This window comes from Dermacentor andersoni, chromosome 4, assembly GCF_023375885.2.
Source record: "Dermacentor andersoni chromosome 4, qqDerAnde1_hic_scaffold, whole genome shotgun sequence".
Lineage (NCBI taxonomy): Eukaryota > Metazoa > Arthropoda > Arachnida > Ixodida > Ixodidae > Dermacentor > Dermacentor andersoni.
In genome coordinates, this window is record NC_092817.1 from 73,362,561 (window position 1) to 73,378,641 (window position 16,081).

At 49.7% G+C, this 16,081-nt stretch overlaps 1 protein-coding gene across 1 annotated transcript in view; it reads right to left on the reverse strand.

Moving 5' to 3' along the window:
- The window catches only part of LOC126536316 (cysteine-rich venom protein-like), a 44,627-nt gene that overhangs the window by 28,100 nt on the left and 446 nt on the right, over positions 1-16,081 (reverse strand). The window lies entirely within an intron of this gene.

Genomic DNA, 16,081 nt, shown 5'->3' on the forward strand with positions numbered 1-16,081 from the left:
TGTGCGAAGCTATAGAAAATCTCGTATCGCAGCCACCATTAGTTCAAAGGGACAGCGACTGCCCTGTCCGATTACGTGACTGAGGTAGATCCCTTCCGCTTGCACCATCTGGCATTTTGGTGCTATGGCGATTAAGCCTGTTTCACGCAATCCGGCCAACACTGTCCTGAGATGTTGCATATGCTCCAACCAGGATGCAGAATATATCGCGACATCATCTAAGCAGGGCAAGGCGAACTCTTCCTATCCTCGCAACACTTTGTCCATAAAGCTTGAAAAACAGTACGGTGCGTTTTTCAAACCGAAGCTTAGGACCTTAGAGCGGAACGTTCCCAACGGAGATATGAAGGCTGAATATCTGCTAGCCCGCTCTGTGAGCGGCACCTACCTCGAACTCGAGCTCTGTGAGCGGCACCTACTGGCCTCGAACTAGATCAGGGGTAGAAATGAATGAGGCGCTACTAGCTTTCTCGATGTGCACTTCGATGATTGGTATAGGATAAATCTGATCGCTAATGATCGCGTTTAGCCTGCGGTAATCTGCGCAAGGACGCGGATCCTTGCCCGGCACCTCAATAAGATCAAAGGCGAGGTGGGATCGTTCTTGCGACGCTTGATCACACCTATAGCTAATTTTTTTTTTCACCGCCGCGTCCATGATCTCACTTTGGCGCAGTGACACTCGAAAAGCCTTCGAACGTACTGGCTCCGAAGAAAGCTCGATTTCGTGTGTAAGAACCGGTCTCCTTTCTGGCCTATTTACAAATAAGTCCTGAAATTCTTGCGGGATTTCCTACAACTCTGTCATTTGTTCAGGCTCCAGCTGCGCTTTAGAGACTAGTTCCCTAATTAGTTCTTTCCTAGCCTGTCCGTTAGTTATTGCCACGAGCCCCGAAAGCTATACCGGAATCTCTTCGGGAACGTTTACACCACGCGTACAACTGCTTCCCGTTATACCTGTAAAGCTTGAGCAGATTACAGTGATAAACCTGCTGTATCTTCCACTTTCCAGGCAGGCCTATAACGTAGTTCCTGTCAGACGGTTTCTGAACCACGTTTGCGGGACCATCCCCTTGCACCTCGAGCTTATTTTATTGCGATGATCGCAACATCATTACTTTAGTGCTGACTTCAAGTAGACAAGTCCTTGCTGTCCGGTCATTATACACCTTGGACCTATGCTAGGGTTTAGACATGGCCTCTTCTGACAACTTCTGCGCCTTCCTTAAGCGTTCTAGTAGCTTAAGTACGTACTCGACCACAACTGAGTGTTCCCCGCGTCCTTCCCATGATTCGTTGAGCATGCTCAGCGGCGATCGCAGCGGGCGGCCCTATACGAGCTCTGCTGGCGAAAAAGCGATTGCTTCACGTGGCGCAGCCCACAGCGCAAACATGGCAACAGGCAAGCACTGCTCCCAGTTCGTTTTCTTTTCGAAGCATAACGCCCTTAACGTGCACTTCATAATCGCGTGTAACTTCTTTACGGAATTAGTCTGCGGATGGTACACTGATCTATGAATGAGCCTTAATATGAGCCTAAAAATGAGATTAAAATGAGCCTTAGAATGAGCCCAGAAAGGTTGTGGTTAGGGCACTGGTAAACACGGTGCCTTAGTCTGACTGTACTTCGGCGGCAAAACCAACTCGTGCGAATATCGACACGAGCGCATTAACTATTTCTACCCAACTAAGTTCTTTAGCCGGGACCGCTTTGGTGAACTTAGTAGCGGGGCAAATCGCTGTCAAAATATGACGGTATCCCGAGGTTGTTACTGCAAGTGGGCCTACTGTGTCGACTGCAAGCCGCCGAAAGGGCTCAGTAATAATCGGCACTATCCTCATCGACAATTTTGCTTTCCACCTGGCTTCCCCGCGCGCTGGCATATGTCGCAAGTCCTTACAAATTGCTCGGCGTCACGGAAACAACCTGGCCACTAATACTGCTGTAATAGTCGATCCTTGGTTTTTTTGACACCTAAGCGACCAGCCCAAGATCTTCCGTGTGACAAGCGCAAAAGATCCTTTCGATAAGCCTGGTGCACGACCAGCTGGTCAAATGTGACACCGCTGCGACCTACATACTTGCGGAACGGTACGTCGCCTCTCTCATAGAAAATTCACGTTTCCTTCATCTCATCGGCCTGGCGGACAGTCTCAATTGTGAGGAATGCGGTATCCCTGAGACCACAGAACACCTGTTGTGCATCTGCCCGCGATTTGGTGTACAAAGAAAATCCCTGACAGACATCTCGTTAAAATTTTTCGTTGGACCATTAACTGAAGAGGTTCTATTGGGACTTACGCCTGATCCTCATCATCAGCCTGATAAGTTGAAGGCGCTCAAGAAACTTTGTATGAGAGCGGACTGGACAAGAGACTTTGAAGAGTTTTGGGCGTGTAAGATTTTGACCACCAAGTTCATCCTCATAATCAGCGTCTTCGCTATTCTTTCTTTCTACACCCTTTCCCCTTCCCCCACCACCGAGTAGCAGGTAGCACCACCGAGTAGCAGGAACATTGATTCAGGCCGACCTCTCACCTTTTCTCTCATAATAAATACCTGTCTCTTTCACTTTACGTTGCTTCGGATGTTCCGCAGGCTGAGGTCCTTGCTTTGCTTGGACTTCAATGCTGAACTGCCTACCTCTAACAGACGCTGTAGGTCTTCCGACGTAGGCGCTACAAACAAATCTGGCGACTGCTCTTCCAATAACTCGGCTGCTGCCACTACCTGGACTTTTGTCTGCGTAGATCCAAGCTCCTGCACTTCCAACGCGGAGTCATTCTCGATCTCTGCTTCCCGCGGTTCTGAACAGCCATCCACCTAAGTTAGCGCCGTTTCCGCGACTTCTTTTGCAGTAAATGACAAGCTTTCGATCTCGTTAGTGTGATCACGCTAGCCTCCCCAAACATTAGCCCTCTCTCACGCAGAATCTGATCCGACCTATTTGAGAACAGGTAAGGGTTCTGCGGCGAAAACGTAGGCAATAAGGCAGCTTTAGAACCTTTATTAGATACCTTTGCCACCGGAAGACATGCACTGTTAGATTCTACAGCTTGTTTAATCCAGGCTCATACACCCGCGAACATCTCAGGTTCCATATAAGAGCTGTGAACCACGTCCACATAGCCGCGCAGTCGCGCAGTACGCGACATGGCTTCCCGTTTACGTCAAGGTCGCGCATGTACGCTTCGATTAGTTTCATGTTCTCGTCATTGCAACCGACCGATAAAAACACCACCTTTGCCTTGTTACATTGCCGAGCAATGTATTCTGGTTTGTGACAGTTATATCAAAGAAAGGGTTTCCTCACTTCCAATTTCTTTACTTCAGGGTTCCCTTCCGTCCCTGAAGTATTCTGTTTTGAGGTACCCTCAATCGAAGGCTTGTCCTTTCTTTTTTCGTGCCCTTGCTTCGGTCTGCCGTGGCTGAAATTGGGATCGCCATTTCGACCGTTGCTGATTTTGTGAAATCGGCGCGTCACATATTCCTTGGCTAGTTCAGCGGCTCTGGCGATCGTGCTAACTTCTTCGTGCTAAGCCCACGTTCTCAAGTAACTGGATATCAAATTGTGCAAGTGCAAAGCACTAAACAACCTTCGCGTGATCACCATAAGTTTTTAGTTCCTTGAGCCCCATTCTTCCACGTTTGACATAAGCTTATGTAGTATGTATAGGACTCATTCCTATACCCTTTTCCATTTCGCGGAACGTCCGCTTGAACGCTTCTGCTGACAGCATATGCTTCCTCAGCAAACTGGACTTTACCTTATCATTATCCTCAGCTTCCTCTCTGGTTAAGCGAGCAATTACGTCTGTTGCCTCGCCCGGTAACAGTGTGAGCAGACGCTGCGGCCACGATTCGCGGGAGAACTCTTGCTTCTCGCACGTCCTCTCGAAGGTCACCAAAAGCGAACCAATGTCCTCCCAGAGCTCAAAGGGCCGCATTAGCTCTGTCATGTTTAATGATACGCGCTCTCCGGCACTGTTTCCTTCACTCTTGTGCCCTGCTGCTCAAGGGCGTTAGATTTCAAGCTCGAGTCGCTCAATTCAAGCACGTCTTTACGCTCCCGTTCTTCACGTTCTTTTTGTTCTTTCCGTCTCCGTTTTTCACGCTCTTCTGCCTGACTTTTTGCAGTCTCACTCACTCTAATTATCTCCAGGCATCACGTAAGCACATCATCCTCAATTTATAGAGCAAGAACAGCATCACTCAACTGTGGTTTTCGGAGTGCGTTAGTGACATCTAGTTGCAACTCCTTCACGACCTCCAACAACTCCGGTTTACGCAATAACTTCAAATTCATGGTGGTTTTCAGTGCTTCTCTCTCTACTGTGCCAACTATCTTGCCGCAACCTAGCTATGCGACAACAATAGCTCTAATTACCCGTTCTGTTCTAACCCTTCAATAAAACTTGTAAAATTCAGCAGAGAAAGACCCACACTCACCACCTTGCAGCCAAGAATCTGGCGTAGACCATCGCAAACGCTGCATTCAGTTGCGACTTGGTAGACGAGGCTCGTAGATAACCGCCGTGGTCGCTTAGTGGCTATGGTGCTGGGCTGCTGAGAACGAGGTCGCGGGATCGAATCCCGGCCACGGCGGCCGCGTATCGACGGGGGCGAAATGCGAAAACACCCGTGTGGTTAGATTTACGTGCACGTTAAAGGCCCCAAAACGGTTCCGGAGTCCCCCACTACGATGTTCCTTATAATCAGATTGTGGTTTTGGAACGTAAAACTCCATAATTTCTTTCTTTAGGCTCGTAGGTCCATATCCCACCGCTGCCCCCAGTTGTTACGGAGACGGGGTTTTAGCGACCTTGAACAGCGTCTGCATGGAGCTCAAAGCACATTGATCATCGAAGAGGGTTTGGCAGGAAAGACGACATGACGTAAGAACAAATAACAGAAGTTTAATACATTGTTACGGGTGAGCGGTGTGCTCCAAGCATATAACTACAAAAACATTCAGCATGCGTGCTACTGCACGCATGGGACAACCTCATTTTCTCTTGTTCCCTGGTAGAAGGCCTTGTCTGCATAATGGTCCGCCCGCACAGGATATACGGAGAAAAGCCACTTCCTGGCGTAAAGGGGATGAATATAAGTCACGCGGAATCAACACACAGGTCAGCCCACACAGAGGAATTCGTAGAGAAACCACTCCCTGGCGTAGAGGGGGTGAACGTAGGACAAAGGAGAGTAGAATTTGCACTGGTGCATATTCCCGTAGCACATACCCGACGGAGAGGTCTTTTCATGTTGGTGAGCGTGACGATTAGGCACGTCGTGTCTCAGGCACTTGGCATCCGTTCCATTCATCGCTGCACACAGCGAACCGTAACAATACACAAGACCTATTTCGTAGTCTTGGGTATATCTCGGTCTTCGCAAGCAAAGTGAGCTGTCTGCACGGCGAATCGAGCCCGTGATGACAAGCCGTGTCGACGGCTTGTCAGGGAGGATTGTGTCGAGGGGCCGTGCTGGTTCTTGGCCGAAAAGAAGGAAAAATGGGGAATGACCGGCTGTGTCGTGGCGCGAGGAATTATAAGCAAATGTGACAAACGGTAGAGCGAGGTCTCAGTAGTGTGGTCTGAAGAGACATATTTTGCGAGCATGTCTGTGAAAGTGCGATTGAGACGCTCCGTGAGGCCATTTGTTTGCGGATGGTATGGTCGCTCTAGTGTAAGGCGGGCCGAGGAGGAGGGGTAAGGACGGAAGGAAAGATAGGGAGATCAACTAGAATCACGTCCGGTTTGCTACCCTACGTCGGGCAGAGGGTTGAGGGATCAAAAGACAGAAAGGATAGGGAGGAAGCAAGGTAATGTCAATTCAAAGACGTGCCGTTGTCTATCACATCACGCCTACAATCGGTCACTGAGGCCAGTCAATTTTACGAGCCGTAACAATGCCCGTTATAACACCTGACGCAAAGTGCTTCAGAGAGGGTTAAACAGATTAAACAATAGACAATTTCACGGGACAAAGGAACTTGGAACGTGGCCGCACGCGTCCCAGCTGGGGTCGACGTTTCCAAATGCCCTCCTGATACAATGGGCATTGCTACAATTCATCATCGTCAGCAGCAGCAGCAGCAGCATCTACCTAATTGACGCCATGGGAGTTAGTGTAGCGCAACCGATTTTCCGAGGACGCGAAGTGCAGGAGTCACGAGCGGGGAGCGCCCCACCGAACGCCATTTGCTCGCAGAAAATCGCACTGGCGTGCACCGGTGCTGTCCTGAAGCTCACGGTGGAGCTGGGAAAGTTTTTGCATGCGACAAATGGTGCTCCGGACAGGCAACCGTTCAGAAAATAAGGACCATCCAATGACAAACGGAACAAAGAAATTATAGGCGCATAGTTAAGGAGGCATGAAGACAGCGGCGTGGGATTAGTTGGCGAATTGAGCTAACCGATCTTCTATGAGACCAAGAGTACGAAATGCAGTTGGGAATGCCGCCTATTACGTAAGGCTGTTAACCAGTGTCCTATTAAAGTTGCAGAATGTGTGCCAAGAAAATGAAAGCACTGTTGAAGGCGGGACAAATCTAAGCGGTACAGTGAAATTAGGAAAATTGCAGGCATGGGATAATGTCAGCTGGCACAAGACAGCGCGGTAATTGATAGCTAGATGACTCCTTCATTCGCAATGAACATAAGATAGGCCGTCGAGGATGACACTATCGCATTGAAATTATAGAGCTAATTTTGTTTCATTATTTTACTCTCGTCTCGTTTTTTTCTCCAACAATCACACTATCCTTGGCCTGTTCCTCATATTCAGCGCAATTTTCTAATTTCATCATCACCATCACAGCCACCATGCGAAAAACGAGGGCACATTAAGCTGCAGTTGTTTTCAGATTGTGCTACCCATAAGTGTCCCTGTCATGCTATCCTTTGCAGCTTCGGAGTTGTACCATGAGCCACGGGCATGCTATATATATATATAAATATATACATATACATATATATATATATATATATATATATATATATATATATATATATATATATATATATATATATATATATATATATATATATATAGCATAAAGTCATGAAGGCTATTTATGGACAACCGATAATTTCGTTTGTTTCACAGCTCAACAACATACTATTCTTGCTTTCAGGCATTTTCAGGTAACTTCTTTTTCTCTCAGAATAAATTATTTGGTTGCGTTCCCTCTAGCGCCATACATAGTAATCCCCATTATCATCTCGCGCTTTTGCCCTGGTGTCGTAAGATCAGTCGAAGAAGAAAACGAGCGCATGCCTGGGCAAGACTGACTTTCCAGCCAGCAACTGCAGGTAATTCCAGATAAGTCGTCTCAAGGCACAGGCACAGATGCAAAGACAAGGGGTTAAATTATCAATGGCGAAAATTGGGCGGTGGAGGTCTGTCAGCGTTTGATTATTTGTATGCACAATCCGCGTGGCTTCATCTGCACCTTCTGTTAACTCGGGTAAAATCGTCGAGCGATTTAACGGATCGTCAGGGTTGTTTATCAGTGACAGTAATGCGTGAGATGTCATGTTTTTGGCACGTGTGAATGTAATAAAATTGGGACTTTCTTAAAAACATCTGTTTAGCTATAGCCTACCATGCTTTGTCTTGGCAACTAAATTTGGCAACGAATCTCGCGCATACACTGTGATGCGTTAATTTGCTGCTATGAGCGAGAAGAATATGCCGATCCAAGGAACTTGAATATTTCCATATCTACAACCGTATGAGGTGAACGGTCAATAAAACCGGATAACGCTTCGGGGAATGTAAGTGTTATGTTTTAATGCTAAACTAAACTAGACCAGAAAACTTTCCACAGAAGGGAACCGAAGACCCAACCTATGTGGTGGATGACCTCGATGATAGAAACAAACAAAAAATTAAGTCCCTCCGACGCTAACTTACACTCTCAGCGCTAATACTGTACGCATACATAAATATCCAAGAACGTATACACGGCAGCACAGTCACCACCGTAGCAACGCTCTCGGGCAATGCACAAGGGATGCGGCTAAGTGCCTCCTCGTCCACTAACTGAATCCTTATTTGTTATTTCCATCCGTATTCCTTATTTATTCACGTTTCAATACAAGCATAAAAATTATTTCCCACTGTGCATTCTCCGGCTTCGTTGTCTGTTTCCGTCCCGCACTAATTTATTGCGCACTTTTCCAGCAAGGACAGAACTCGCATTTGACGGACGGCGCCCTCACCGTCTCGTTCGTTGTCAAAGCTCAACGTCTGCGCTCTGTCAGCAGGTTCGTCATCAGATTCGCAAGGTCTGTCGTTCTGATTGATAACACCAAGCTTTGCGTAACTCGCCCGTCTAAACCCAGATTCTCCATGACCAGCCGCTCGCAATACAAGCCTCCGTTCGAGGAGGACCCATCGAGAGCCGCTCCGCACCCACCGGCGCCCTCCAAGAAGGCTGCCTCCGTGAGCAATGCGCCGTGCGGCGGGCACACTGATACTGCTGCAGTGGCAGGGGCTGCCGCCGGGATCAAGGGGCGTCAGCGATCGTTGAGAGGCGTCGGAGGCGAGCGACGAGACCTGGCCGTTGGAACGACTATCGCCGAACTGCCGGTAAAGCGATACTGCGCTTGAACGGAACGTGGAGAGACTATGACCGCGCAGTTCAGCTGCGCGCGGAGCCGGGTTCACTTCCCCGCCTTCGGATGACCACAGTAGCGTCAATACGCGCGGAAGGCACACGCTCGCAGATTGTGATGCGAATGTGTAACTGCGTGAGTTGGCACGGGGCGCGCTCCTTCTTTCGCCCTAATTACAGCGAGGCTGTTCAAGAGAGTCCCGCAGCCGATTTCGTGGTGCCAGAGACGCAACCTGCGTCGCAGCCCCGAATTCGCATTAAAACGTGATTGAGAGTCATACAATGAACGTAACCTTGCCCTCAATAGGCAACTGTATTGCTTAGCTGGGTTTAACTTAGCCAGTAGCCCGTACTTTGCTAAAATTACTTTTTTTTCTCACGTCGCGTTTCCTCATATCCAAGTTGCAAGTTAACTGGACGAAGTCAGTGTCCTGCACTGTCCGGCATTAAGCGTCAATGCGAAACTATGATGCAGCTTAGTACATAGTATTTTCTCCTTTACACTTGAAAGCAATTGCTTGTGTTTGACCTTTAATGGCGCTGGTCGGGGCTTCAACGTGGGATGCACTGTTGGATTTTTACTGTTTTTCTTTGAATTTGAGTCCCAAAGGCGCGGACAATCGCTGGACTGTACGTTTCGACTCTTTAGCCATGCTCACACAATGACGCGAAGAACTTCATGTCTAAAACAGCACTGTGGGGTGCGAACTTTTATGCTGTGCGTCTTAGGTTTATTAAAGAAATTTGCCTTCGCACTAAGCAGTAGATAAGACAGGCTAGTGTAGAGTTACGTTATACTCTTCAACCGGTAGACTTATCAGCGAACTGAGAGATCGCTATTGTTCCGCGCATTCCATCTTCCAGAGTATCTGTACCGGCGGAGCCAGGCAGAGCATGGTCGGCGACGAATTGCAGAGACACGACGCTACCACGTCTCTGCAGCGACTCGCCCAGCGCAGTCCCGGCAGGACCTGCCTGGTCTTCACGTCGGGCCTGATTTTCCTCGGCGTCGTGCTGGCCGCACTGTCTCTGGCAATGTTCACTAGGAACGCGTCCAGGAGCAGGGACGACAGCGCTCGCCGTTTGGAAGTCCGGGACTCCTCCTCGATACAAGTGGCGCCTTGCGGCAGAGAGGCCTGCCGCCGCATGGGGTCGCTGCTCAAAGACGCCCTCGACGTGAGAAACGATCCGTGCGACGATTTCCACGCGTACGTGTGCGGCTCGTGGCCAACAAAGCACCCGGGTCAGAGCGTTGCGCAGGCCCTCACCTCTGCTTTCCTGAGCAACGTCTCCAGACGAGCCAAAGCCGTGCGCATTCCGTACGCGCTGGAAACTAGAAAACAGACCGCCGTGCAGAAAGCCGCGAGGCATCTTGTCGCGTGCGACGACATTGTCGCGGAGTGGGACGACCAGTCGGCGTACGTGGCAGAAGTCCTGGCAGAAGGCGGCGTCGCATGGCCGGACGAAGTTGCCGATGCGAACGCTTCCACCGAGTCGGACGTCCTGGAGAGCATGCTCTACATGTCTCGGGTCGTCAACATACCGGTGCTCTTAGAAGTGACCGTGGAGAGTGGTCCCAAGCAACGGGTCGTCATTAGAAGACCGGAGAACGTGGCCTCGCTTCTGGCGGCAAGCACAAGGCGCATTAAAGACATGACGTTTGAGAACTACGAAGAGTATTTTCGAGCTGTGTACGAGGGTTTCTCACGGCGCAAGAATACTTCGGACTTTCGAGAAAAAGCAAGCAAAATGTCACGCTTGGAAACCACGCTGATGTTTTTCGTCAAAGCTTTGCTCCCTGCTCATCGCTCGAGAACTGAAGATGGCACAATGTTCACCGACCTAGCGGGTATTCAGAGCCTGGCGCCAGCCATTTCGAAAGAGCGCTGGCTGAAAGCGTTTCGTGCTATTCTGAATGGCTCCTACAATGACCATTTCCCGGTCGTCGTTCACGATCACCGTTATTCTCGGGCCGTGTTCGCCCTGCACAAGGAGCTCGGTGAGAGCGATTTTGCGGAACTCTACGGCTGGCTATGCATCCAAGTGCTCGTGCCATTCACCAGCAGGCGCATCATAGCCGCATCGGTAAGTCCTGGTTCTCGAGACGCCGTTCTGGATACTCACCGGACACGCTGCTTTGCCAACAGCGACCGCATCTTTCACTACGCGCTCGAGTACCCGTATGTGGGCGACGTCGTTACCGTCGAAGTTAGGGAGGATGTTGGCAAGCTGATGCAACGAATCGGCCGATCTTTCGTCCACGTTCTCTCGCGCGCGAGATCTCCCATCCTTGCAAACAACTGCACGAGTGACGCCCTCGAGAGGTCAGCAGCAGCCTACACAGGCCTTTTCAGGCGAACGAGGCCTGAGTATTTTGAAGACTCCTACGAGAGCTATCCTGACATGACGCTCAGCGCTGTAACGAACTGGATAAGAACGGCGCCATACCTGTCCGCACTTGATGAACGGTACGAATACGACAGCTTCGGAGACGACAGTGGCGAGAGTCTCGATAGTGCTTGGAGACTGGACGTGGAAGCCAGTTACCTGGACTCACCATGGTACGCAGTGGATGCCCCCAGTGCAATCAAGATTGCTGGGATTGGCTCCAGAATTGTCGGAAGACTGCTATCAGAACTCGTTCTGAACAAACGAGCATGTGAGAGGGCGGTTCTCACCGAAACTGAAGTTATGTGGCGTTGTATGTCAGACACCTTGAAGGAGCAGTCCTTCGATGCTGGCGACATCAAGATGGATGTTGTGTCGGCAATGCTGACACGTTCTATTCTCTGGGAGACTTTCAGAAGACAGACTGGACACGGGATGAACGAGACCATACTAGAGGATTATCCCGACATGTCTGAATCGGCGCTGTTCTTCGTCTTCGGCTGCATATGGTCGTGCGGAGAAGACCGCGATGCGGCGAAGACACGCTGCAACCTGCCTCTTAGGCATGACGTTAACTTTGCCGAGACATTTTCGTGTGCTACAGGCTCGCCCATGAGGCCTGAAGTTCAATGCCCTCATGCCTTCTCGGCGACCGCGTTAGACTAATTAAAATCCCGTATTATATATGCTTTAATGATAGAAGACTGTGATCCCATAGCCCCCAACTTTGCTTCTTCATTGTGTTTATATGGGGTGGCATAAAAATGTTTCGATACTGGCTCTGTTTTAAAGAGAGTAATTTTCTGCGTTCATTAAAAATATAATATAACAGAATATATATACTAGTCTCTGTGCACAGCAATGCAGCGCTCGTAGCGTTTCTGCCATTTTGCGAATATGTCTCTCTCTTCCGTAACGAGCAGAGCACGTTCTGTGATTTGGGCTTAATTTTTATTGATCATGTCAAAGCGGCGACCTCGGATCTGGGTTTTTAATTACATGAAGAGGGCTAAATAAGCTGAAGCCAGCCAAATCTGCCGAGTAGAGTGAATATGGAAGAGAAACCATGTTGTTTGAATAGAAAAACTTGCATGTTCTGAGCGCTGAATGACAAGTTGTATTGTCGTTGCGCAATTTCCATGGAGCGAGCGGCCGAATGCACATAATTTTCTTTAAAGCAGAATCGTTCCCGACGTGTAGCAATCTGCGTAGCCCCGATCTAGAAAAGCAAATCCTGGCTGTCCGGTGTGCCCGCGACCGGGCCGGTGGACTAGACCTGCCGGTCCCGACGTGGGATTAGCCGGGTGCGCGACGAGTTCGCGACTTCGTCGGACCTGCAATACAGTTTACTCACTCACTCACTTACTCACTCATGTGCCTCACATGTGCAGCAGTCAAATGCCTACTAGCGTTTCTTCTTTCTTTCTTTTTAAGATTCTCAGAGCTTAAATTGCAAGGATGTATCCGGCATTAAATATCGCGCTGAAAATGACAGATAGGAATGTTCTAAGGCTCAAAATAACAACGTTGCCATCGGAAGTCGTGCCCTTAATTAAAAGATGGCGAAAACACAGCAGCTCCTGTTCCTGCAATTTAATGCAGTTTTATCTTTCTTTCTTTCCTTTTTTTCATTATGGGAAATGTAAGAATTAACAATGAAAATGTCCTTACCTAATGAGAACGGCATTACTATAACGAGCTCCTGCTGTAGACCGTGAGGTCGACGGTGAGTCGGTTGAAAACCCGTTGTTGCGCGGCTAAGCGCGAGGTTGCAGGGTCAAAGCCCGGGCCAGGCGGCCGCATTTCGATGGGGGCTAAATGCCAGAAAGCGCCCTTGTGCCGCGCGTTGGATGCACGTTGAGAAACCCCAGGAGGTAAATATTAAGTTGGAGGCACCACAACGGTGTATCTCATAGTCAGATCTTGGTTTTCATTGGCAAGTAATACAGCGGGAAAAAAATTATGCAGATTCCACGCAATGTGGGAATCGATGTAAGCGAAGCTTTCTGTGTTGGTTGCTTTGATTCACGATAATTAGCGGTGATGTTGACGGCGAAAGCTTACTTTCTTCAACGTTTAGTCTAACACTAGAGAGGCGAGTAGATGCTAAGCGCTACGTTGCGTGTACCGTGCACTGCTGTTTGTCTGCGTAGTACACAGAACACACAGGGAGAGGTGTTTGCTTGAGGCGTTGTTGCGCTCCATATTTCGCAACCTCCGAGAGGGTTGAGCATTGTCATTGCCGCACATGGCACATCGCATTGTGGCAGAAATAATAAACTTGAATAGGATTACGGGGGTTGTATGTGCCAAAACCGCTATCGGATCATGAGTCAAGCCGTAGTGACGGACTCCGGGTTAATTTTGACACTGTGGAGTTCTTTAACGTGCCCCAAAATCTAAGTGCACGTGTGTCTTTTAGTTCACCCGCGTCGAAATGCGGCTGCCGCGGTTGTGATCAAATCCACGGCCTCTAGCGGTGCTATAGCCGCCAAGCTAACGCGGCGGGCCGGGAAGTGTTGATTTGACGGTCGACCGCTTCCGTAGTGTCGCCTGGACCCTGCGGTGCACTTTAATCAATGCAGCTCTGCTTCTGCACGCCCTGCGCAAGTTGTCCGCTTGACATATTTGCATGGCGTTTATTTTTCAGAAATAGCAGAAACGTGCTGTACCGTGCCTTGAACTTAAATTTATCCAGTTTCCCCGCAACCACTGTTCCTTACCTTCCCACGTCACCTCTTCTCTCTCCCCATGCACCCCCCCCCTTGTATGGGAACTGCATCTTCTCTCCCCTCCTCTCTACAATTCTATCTACGTCCCTTCTGGACTCGCACTTTTGTAGAAAGGTAAGCGCTGCAGTTTCTGCAATGCTTTTAAGGGGAGTTACGGATAACTACGGCTGTCAAGAGGTTAATGTGTCGACGCCCAGGGAGAACCAGAAGGCATTGTGCACATTCAACGCGGTGGGGTCCAAGCGAGTTTCTTGCGGCGCCTTGCTCCTGTCTTGTACGTGGTGTGCCAAATAGCAGCAGCAGCAACAGCAGCAACAACAGCAGAAGTGGGAAAGTAGAAGAAAGCGGCAAAGGGAGCTTCACATTAAGTGAAGTCGAAGACATGTGTACGTGTTTCCTTACGCTGTTAACCCACCATGCATTCACATCGACTATCTCAACTTTCATTGCTTCTGTTGTTTCCTTCAACACAGGGCACGTGCCCACAAGGGTGATTGGCCAAGGTTCGCAATGGAAACACAACAGAATTCTTTCCATCCTGCAAACTTAAAAGCCGCTGAACGGTCCTTTGAGTTACAACTCGCGGCCAAGCGAGCGCATTGAGACGGTTGGCATGCTTTGATTTGGCCTTCCGGAGTCGCAGTTACAACGAAGGCGAGAGCTTGCGCGGACAAGGAACGCGCGGATAACACAGGCTTACGAGAGCGAGGGTGACGCGGCGTCGCGGCGATGTCCTCTCCCCTCACAACACCTGGTGCGCTGGTATTCAGTTTCGCCTGAATCCCCTGAATGATGAAGATGATAGTGATCTAAAGAAAGCAAAGACGCTTGATTCTGCAACCCGTGAGGGAGCACGGCGAAACGTCGGTAAATGAAATAAAAAACTGGCAGTGGCTTCGCTCGGCTATGCCAGAATATACGTAGCAAAAGCTAAGGCATAGCATGATTAGCCTTGGTTAATCTTGATTGCAAGTCCAGTTTAGTCTGGTTGCCTAGCTATGTTGCGGCGTTTAGCCAGTCGTTCGGCGCGCTGTTCATCTGTTTCCTGGGCGATTCGTTTCCTCTTCCTCTTGTTCCGATGTCGATTCCAGGCCTCCTCCTGCTTATCAGAATTGTCGCCGTCCATACTGCCACCTCAACTGTGGTTGCGGCGCACGAGAGCTCTCCTTTTCAATCCTCCGACATGTTATCAGGCATGCGACGCAGCTGGTGAAGCGAGCGGAGGCGAGCGCAACGACGAGAAACGCGGTGTGACGTCATGTGCCTCCTCGGAACACGGTTATGGCGAATCGCAAGTTCGCGGCCAGTAAAGCTTTCGCTTTAAAAATTGGCAGTGGCTTAGCTCGGCTTTGCCAGGATGTACTTAGCGAAAGCTAAGGCATATCATGATTAGCCTTGGTTAATCTTGATTGCAAGTCCAGTTTAGTCTGGTTGCCTAGCTATGTTGCGGCGTTTCGCCAGTCATTCGGTGCGCTGTTCGTCTGTTTCCTGGGCGATTCCTTTCCTCTTCATCTCGTTCAGATGTCGATTCCAGGCCTCCTCCTGCTTATCAGAATTATCGCGCCGTCTATACTGCCGCCTCAACAGTGGTTGCGGCGCACGCGAGCACTCCTTTTCAATCCTCCGACATGTTATCAGACATGCGATGCAGCTGGCGAAGCGAGCGGAGACGAGCGCAACGACGAGGAACGCGGTGTGGCGTCATACCAAACGGCGGCGGCGGAAAGGCGCGGCGCTGCGCATCGGCGGAACACCTGTGGCTCGATGCTACTAGTGGCGCATGCACAGTAGTGACTTGGGAATGAGAGAGGGAGAGAGAGAAATATCCGCAGTGAGGCGTGCGTTGTGACGTCATGTGCCTCCTCCGAGCACCGGCACGGCGAAATCGCACGTTCGCCTCCAGTAAAGCTTTTGCATTAAAAGTAGCGCTACCTCCTCCCTTCTCCTCCTGCGCTGTCGCTGGCTCCACCTACGCGGTGCTGTACTATAATCAGACGCTCTCCAAAGACGCTCTTTGCTTTCTCCATGCGTCTCTCTTCAACGCCAAGTAAGCGGCGAGGACACAAAGCGCGAAGCTATATCAGCAGTCGGCACTCTTTGTCAGCTTCGCAGATCACTTTCAAGGCACGGTCCGCGCGGCGATGCCGTCGCCCGAGTACGTTTGTTCATGGTTCATAACGGTTCGACGCAGATGGATAATGCGCTAAAGAGCGATAACGGCTTATGATGATCAAAACGTCATAAGCGAACCTGTTTGCCTACGTACCGTCACCTCTTCATAACTTACGGCGATACACTCAAAAAGAGCTGTTCGTATACATTCAGGCCAAAGACAAC